The sequence below is a fragment of the Oryzias melastigma genome, linkage group LG17 (genome assembly GCF_002922805.2).
Source record: "Oryzias melastigma strain HK-1 linkage group LG17, ASM292280v2, whole genome shotgun sequence".
NCBI classification, from domain to species: Eukaryota; Metazoa; Chordata; class Actinopteri; order Beloniformes; family Adrianichthyidae; genus Oryzias; species Oryzias melastigma.
This window is the reverse complement of record NC_050528.1, coordinates 8377540-8386008: the sequence shown is the minus strand read 5'-3', so window position 1 is coordinate 8386008 and position 8469 is coordinate 8377540. Positions and strand designations below refer to the sequence as shown.

Here is an 8469-nt window from a genome sequence, read left to right as displayed (position 1 = left end):
GAAAAACATGTTTCAGTCAGTTTCTAGCTCACCAACTGAAAGTTTCCAGCTCATATAAGGAGAAGTTCAGACTCCCACCTGTCATCCAACCCGAAAAGAGGAACATGTGCCTCGTGTTTTAAAAAATCCTGGGATTGCCATGACCTGAATGCCTGAGAATCAACACCAACATGCTCTGTGCCTCAAGCCTCACGAGCAGAGTGGTCTTTGAGCTGCTTCCCAATCTCGTGTTCTTCCATTACCTCTGGAGTAGAATATAAATGATCCCCTCCAAGTGTGCGGAGTACGGCAAGGGGCCTGCAGGGGTCGGAGACTCTTCACTGCAAGCACAACATAATTCAAGGCCTGACTGATAAATAAACAATGGAAAGCATAGGATGTTGTTGAGCATTACCTCATATTCCCAACCCTTGGAGCGCAGCCCCATATTGCGGTCCAATCATTAGAGGAAGTCTCCTGGCTGGAGTTGAAAAATGTCGACAAAGAAGGTAAGTTCAGAGCTTTTATCTTCCGTTTGGCAAGATACCTGCATATTCTTGAGTGTGCAAGCTGTTTGAACCCAATTTATAGATAAAAATGTTGCACTTTGGGAAAAAAAACTTCTTGCAATTAAAAAAAAACAAAGTTTTATTCAAAAAGAGCTGTGGAAAAGTATTGTTTTTAGCTGAACTTGAACTCATCTGTCTGCTAAACATGTCACTTCTGCTGTGCTAATAGTCTCAGACAGAATAAATATCATTTTGATATGGCTTCATCTCACAATTTGCACAGTGTAATGACCACTGTGCCACAACTACAGCTGGACCTGAAGAACAAGTGTGACTTATTCAAATATGAGGTAAAATTGTTTATTTTTTCCAATTAAGACTTTAAAAACAGAGAAGAAGAGAAGTTGATAAAAAAAAGTCAAAGAAAAAGAAGTCTGATTTTGTGTTCATATGGAGCGCCTAAAGGGACATCGAAGTAAAAAAAAATTAAAATAAGGAAAAAAAACAAAAAAAATTCTTGTTACTATCTGGTGTGCACCAGGTAGAATCTGGTGAGCTCCAAATAGTATCTGGTGAGCACGAAATAGTATCTGGTTACTACCTGGTGAGCACTAGATATCATCTGGTGAGCACTAGATACTATCTGGTGAACACTAGATATCATCTGGTGAGCACTAGATATCATCTGGTGAGCACTAGATACTATCTGGTGAGCAATAGATATAATCTGGTGAGCACTAGACACCATCTGGTGAGCACTAGATACTTTCTGGTTACTATCTGGTGAGCACTAGATACTATCTGGTGAGCAATAGATATAATCTGGTGAGCACTAGATGTCATCTGGTGAGCACTAGATACCATCTGGTGAACACTAGATACCATCTGGTGAGCACTAGATATCATTTGGTGAACACTAGATATCATCTGGTGAGCACTAGATATCATCTGGTGAACACTAGATACCATCTGGTGAGCACTAGATATCCTCTGGTGAGCACTAGATATCATCTGGTGAGCACTAGATACCATCTGGTGAGCACTAGATACCATCTGGTGAGCACTGGATACTATCTGGTGAACACTAGATATCATCTGGTGAGCACTAGATACTTTCTGGTTACTATCTGGTGAGCACTAGATACTATCTGGTGAGCAATAGATATAATCTGGTGAGCACTACATATCATCTGGTGAGGAATAGATATAATCTGGTGAGCACTAGATATCATCTGGTGAGCACTAGATACTTTCTGGTTACTATCTGGTTAGCACTAGATACTATCTGGTTAGCACTAGATACTATCTGGTGAGCACTAGATACTATCTGGTGAGCAATAGATACTATGTGGTTACTATCTGGCAAACACCAGATACTATCTGGTGAGCACCAGATACTATGTCGTGAGCACTAGATACTGTCTGGTGAGCACCAGATACTATCTGGTTACTATCTGGTGAGCACTAGATACTATCTGGTTACCATCTGGCGAACACTAGATGCTATCTGGTGAGCACTAGATGCTGTCTGGTGAGCACCAGATACTATCTGGTTACTATCTGGTGAGCACTAGATACTATTTGGTGAGCACTAGATACTTTCTGATGAGCACTAAATAGTATCTGGTTAATATCGGGCGAACACTAGATACTATCTGGTGAGCACTAGATACTATCTGGTGTGCACCAGATAGTAGCCAGAATATATATATATATTTTTTAAGAAAAATCATGTTTTTTTGCTTCGATGTCCCTCGGGGACTCTGTACCTATAACTTGTTTTCCTACTTTTGCTTCAACAATTAGCCCTATTTTTCACCTCAGCCTCGTGTCCAGTTTATCTGAGGTGTATTCAGACTGGACATATTTGGCTTGCTTTAAGTGAACCAGAGTTCCACTTCACCTGATAATCTGGAACAAATTTTCAGTCTGAATACACCCAAGATCTGGGACCAGGAACCGCTTTCTGACCCGACTGTCAAGGTGGTCTTGATTTGTTTCCAATTGGACTGAGTTCTGGTTCGCTCTGAGTTTCTTAGTCTGAATAGGCTGAGTGCTCGGAGTGGAACAACTGGAACAAAATGGCCGCATAGCCGGGCATAACGTGATGTAACTAGAGAGACATGGACAAACGCTGAACAACAATCAAATTAAAACAACCTTTAACTTGATACTCATTACTTCACTCACTGTTTTCCCAACAACCTATACATCATAAACACTTATCAACAAACCTTGAGCCAAACCAAGATGACTCAAAGAATAAATATTGGTATTTACTGTTCCCCAAAAAACAAAAACAACAACTCTGAGAGCGTGTTACCACCACTGCAACGTGAACCGCTCTTTCCCCAAACTGTCAAAAGTTCTCCCCTCATTAAGGCTTAGCCCCTCCCACAGGCCAATTAACCAAACATTTCTTTAAATAAAACTCCTGCCTCACACCCGGGGATGTCCTAAACAAAAGTAGAAATAATCAAACGTTATTTTAACAGAAATAAGTTTGAGACAAAAGCATTTTGACAAAAAGAAAAAACTTGTGGCATGTGACGTCACTTCCTGTTTCCTATATTTGTATGATGACGTGTACAATCCTCAGGTTGGAATGTTTGTGGTGGGAAGCCTGGATGGTGAGTAACATTTTATATAAAGTATTTATCCTTGGAGTTAAATAAAATTGGGCTATGTTGTGGTGAATGGGAGTGATTTGTGTGCATGTGGAAGGTGGAAACTATAAACTGCTAATAGGCTGTGGCATAAAGAAAAAAATCAAACAATTGAACTACTGTCGGTCCTCCTTAAAAGATAAAGTGTTCTTGCTTAAATCATAGATGTACCTCTTCCATTTAAAGACCTTTAGCTTAAAAATAGGGAAAAGTAATCTGATATTTGGGGGCATGTCTGCATAAAAAAAAAACAAAAAAAACAATTGCTTTAACCCTTTAGCTGCCTGTTCAACAAAATGGTCGAACACTTTTAGAAAACTTACGTTTAAAACATTTATCGTGAGTAGGGCTCCCACAAACGATGATTTTAATAGTCAACTAATTGGTAATTGATCACTGCTGACATCACACTACCTACCGCTACATTTGCACCACTGGGACTATTTTATGTGACACTAGGGGACTTTTATTTTGAAAGGATGTCATATAAACCTCTGTCAAACGTTGAAAGTATATTTTGTGGGAACCAATTACATTTTTTAGGGCACAAATTATTATTCTGTGGGGACAAATTAAATGTTTTGTATAAATAAATTTGTATTTTGTGGCACAAATAAGTATTTTGTGGGCACAAGTTGGCAATTTTTGGCAGAAATTGTTATTTTTTATCCACAAATTAGTTTTTTGTGGACACAAATAAGCATCTTGTGGGAAAAAAAATTATTTTGTAGTAAAAAATGACTGTTTAAGCAAAAATTTGTATTTTGAGGGCACAAATTGGTATTTTCTATGCACAAAGTTGTGTTTTTTTTGTTCAAAATTGAGTTTTTGTGGGCAAAATTGAGTACATTGTAGAAAATTTAGTGTTTTGTGGGGGAAAAGAGTATTTTATGAGTATTTTGGGAAAAAAGGCAATTTTATCTTTGTGTTCATGTTTTATTTCTGCCCCCCAAAAAAGAAAAAAAAAAACTGTTTAATTATATTAATCATTATAGTAAAAGGTGATGTAAGATTTTGTGGCTCCTACTGGGTTGTGGTCTGTAATAATTGACCTCTTAAAGGTTCCAGATCTATGCAATAAGCATCAGGAAAAAACATTGATTTTGTCTTGATGGTTAGCTAAAGGGTTACTCATTTATTTAAAAATAAAAAATAAAAAATTGAATATTTCTTTTATCATCTGTATTTCTTCTAGGACTTCTAGGACAAAAAAACAGTTTTATTGGTAAATTGAAACATTCATCCTCTTTACATTTCCATTTAGCAGCACAGGCTGGTAAATAATTGCAACTGAAGCTGTTAAGCAGAGCAGGCTGTGTGACCTTTACCTATGAGGAGTTATTAAAGTTATGAAATGATCGCTCTATCTTTCTCTTCACTGCTTTTATCTACTCAAACAAATATTAAAAATTGGTTTTTCTTCACCTTGGATGCACTCACCAGAATCTACATTTAAATTACGAGGCAAATACACTTTATTTGCATGACATCGTTCCTACACAATAAAAACATGTTTTTTTTTTTGTTTAACCATGTCTTCAATATTGGTATAACCAAGATGGAAATCAGTTCCACCGGTAAAAATACTATCGGCTATTCCAATCTTTAATCTTCAATTTTTAACTCTCTGGTTTAAGTATTTTTTTTTCTAGAGGCCCTTAAAGGACATTTTTCTATTTCTCATGAATATCTCTGCAGCAGTTGGACGTTCTTTCCCAGTGGTCTTTTAATTATGATTATGCCATTTTTAAGAAAAATAAAAAAATGTCATTTTCTAGGACATAGTTTTTTTGCAGAGTGGAATTCATTTGATATTCGCCTCTGAGTTGGGGCTGTTTGCACAAAAGTAAACCTCCCCTTATATCCCATCATCCCTTGGTTTAAATTCTCTCCCGCTGGCTTCTAGCCCCTCACTACCCCAAGCTAACATTAGCGGTGCAACAAAAATGGCGAGCGATATCGACGCTATCCAGCTGTAAAGTTTTGATCCAGATTCCCTCTTGGACGAGGGAAGCTGACTCAAAAACGGCTGACTGTAGTGCCTACGTTACAATGCTACAGGGGTTTCCCAACAGCACTTTTCTTGTTTGTTCCAGATTTACAACTGCTTGAAAAAAACGAAATACGCAGAACATTGATAAATCACGCGCAAGAGTTATAAATCGGAGAGCATGAATTATTAATCCGAGAACAAAAATGATTAATTTGAGAGCATTATTTAATATTTCGAGAGCACAAATTATAAACGCAGAGCATGGATTAATAATCCGAGTGCACGAGTTATTAATTTGAAGGAACAAACTATGAATCTGAGAGCACTAGTTATGTTTTAAATCTACTGATCATTAATTTAAGGACGTGAATTTTTATTCAAGAGTGTGTATTATCAATACGAGAGCATGGATTAATAATCCGAAAGCACGAATTATTAATCTGAGAGCACAGATTAGTAATCCGTGAGCACAACATATTTATCTGAGCGCACATATTGTGCACATATCTGTGAGGACAATTTATTAATCTGAAAGCATTAATTATAAATCCAAGAGCGTGATTTATTAAGTTAAAATAATGGATTATTAATCCGAGAGGACAAATTACTAATTCGAGAGCATAATTTATCAATTAGAGAGCATGAACGATTAATCCGAGTGCACGTATTTTTAATCTGAGAGGACAAATTATTAATGCAAGAGCACAAAATATTTATCTGAGAGCACATATTAATCCGAGAAGATAATTTATTAATCTGAAAGCATGAATTATTAACCCAAGAGCAAGATTCATTTAGTTAAAAACTCAAATTATTAATCCAAGAGCATGGATTATTAATCCGAGGGCACACATTTTTAATTGGAGAGTACAATTTATTAATTCGAGGGCACGAATTATTAATCAGAGAGGACAGATTATTAATCCACGAGCACAACATATGAATCTGAGAGCACATTATTAATCCGAGATGATGAATTATAAATCCAAGAGTACGATTTATTAATTTAGGATGACAGATTATTAATCTGAGAGCATTAAATTATTAATTCAAGACTACAATTTATTAATTTAGGATGACAGATTATTAATCTGAGAGCATTAAATTATTAATTCAAGACCACAATTTATTAATTTAGGATGACAGATTATTAATCCGAGAGCATTAAATGATTAATTCAAGACCACAATTTATTAATTCAAGAGCATAGATTATTAATCCATGCTCTTGAATTAATAATCCATATTATTAATTTGAATTATTCATTTTTTTACTTCTGGCACTTGGGGGGCTCCGTAGATCTTTATTTTACATAGTATGTAATAAAAAACACTTTTTCGACCTCAGTGGTAAAAAGTTTTCTTTAAATGACAAAGTTCTGGATGCTGTTTAGAAAAAAATAAAACTCTTTTAAAAGAAGAGGCCTTATTTGGAAACTTATCAATTAATCTCTGATCTCTGTTTGAAACTCATTGAATCAACATTTTCTTTGCAAAACTTGAAGAAATTTTGAAGCAAAAATCCTTATATGTGTTTTATACTTTTATACCTAAGATCAAACTTGAAGCATCAAACTCTGTCTGAACTATTCAGCTCTTTTTGTGATAAGATCCTGTCCATCAAAGCCCATTTAAGGCGACAGCATTTATCCCACAAATGAACTAATTCTTCCACCAGAAATAATGGGTGGAAATATACGACCATTATATTATAATAAAGGTATTTATGAACCTTCAATCTCTCTGCCTCACTATGAGATACCTTTGAAAATTTGAAATCAGCTCCTGAGGCTGGGTGTGGGGGAGGGAGGGAAGGAGAAAAAGGAAGAGAAGAAGAGACGGAGAAATGGCAGGGGAGAGATGTGGGAGTTGTTTCTTTTTTGCCACAGGTTACATTTATAATTATTTTGCGGGCAAAAATAGTCAATAGTACTTTTTTTGCAATTAAGGTAGGAGGAACTTGTAGCACAGCATTAAAAACAGCTTGAATAAAGCGAGATAGAATTCCAGATGTTTTCTGTAGAAGCGAGCGATGTGATGGGTGGCGATCTTGAATGAGTCCGTCCACTGACCTTCACTTCTGATGAGTAAGCAGAGCCTGCGGAGGGGGGGCAAAGATGGCCAGGGCCGCCTCCTCCAGGCCCTTCTCTGCCTTTTGATGACTGGGTCTAATCACTGGAGAAAAGTCAAAAAGACGCCATCGCAGTCACAACACCGACGAGGGGAGGGTCTCCAATTGCTTTATTCTCCTCCAACCCCGTCCTTTAAAGTAGTGGAAATCACTTTCTTAATGCTATTCATCTTTTATTCCAGCAGACTGTGTCCTGAGAGAAGAAAATCTCTAATTCCTTTTAAAGTTAGTCAGAAATCGGGAAGTGAGAGGCGAGAAGGCTGGACAAGGTCTCATTATGCTCAAGCTTTCCCTCAGGTTACACTCTTAAACAAGGTGCTGAAAAGTAGCTTGCTGCTAAGTTAAAAACCAAATTTCTGTTAATACTCTGTGTGGAGCTGCTAACAACACTCGTGTTTTTTCTAACTTAAACCCACTAATCAAAAAAAGTTGAGACTGCAGCTCTAATCCTTGTGTTTGCTCTGGTTTTTACTTCATGAAAAAAAATCCACAATATTTTTTATTTTATTTTCTGCAGATGTTACCGAATGTTATTGCAACACATTTTTTGGGAACTAAGCTATTCATTTTTGTTATCGTGACAAAACCCATTGATTTATTTTTTTGATAAATGATTGTTTGAAAACGTCTCCAGGCTTTGACAGTTTCTCTGAGTTTTTGGACATCACTGTGTCCAAACCTGCAATCTGTAAACCACATGAGCTACTGTTGAGAGGCTGCTGTGTAGCTTTAATTTGAGCAAAATGCTTTCTGGTTTTTTTTTTTGGTAATATCGACATTTTTCCAGTTTTTTACGCTAATTTGGAGTTAAGCTAATATTTTAGCAATATGCTAGCTATTTTGGCAAAAAATACATTTTTTTCCTCATATTTTGGGGGGATTATTTGGAGCCTGGCTAATATCTTAGCATTATGCTAGCTGTTTTGGCTCATTTAGATACTTTTAAAATATTTTAGGATCATTTGGAGTTTAGCTAATATTGTAACATTATGCTAGCTGTTTTGGCTAATTAATCATTTTTACAGGTTTTTTTAGGATAATTTGGAGTTTAGCTAATATTTTACCATTTTGCTAGCCGTTTTTGGCTAGTTTAGACATTTTTCCAGTTTTTTGGGGGGGTTATTTTTTGAATAATTTGGAGATTAGCTAATATTTGAACATTTTGCTAGCTCTTTTTGGATAATTTAGACAT

General features: G+C 36.3%; 1 long non-coding RNA gene across 1 annotated transcript in view; it reads left to right on the top strand.

Annotated features, from left to right (window-relative positions):
• Nucleotides 1-2477: 2477 nt before the first annotated feature.
• Nucleotides 2478-8469, top strand: part of LOC118599941 — a 43612-nt gene continuing 37620 nt past the window's right edge. The window contains exon 1 of the long non-coding RNA XR_004949476.1: nucleotides 2478-3118. This is a non-coding gene — a long non-coding RNA (uncharacterized LOC118599941). The remainder of the gene's footprint in view (nucleotides 3119-8469) is intronic.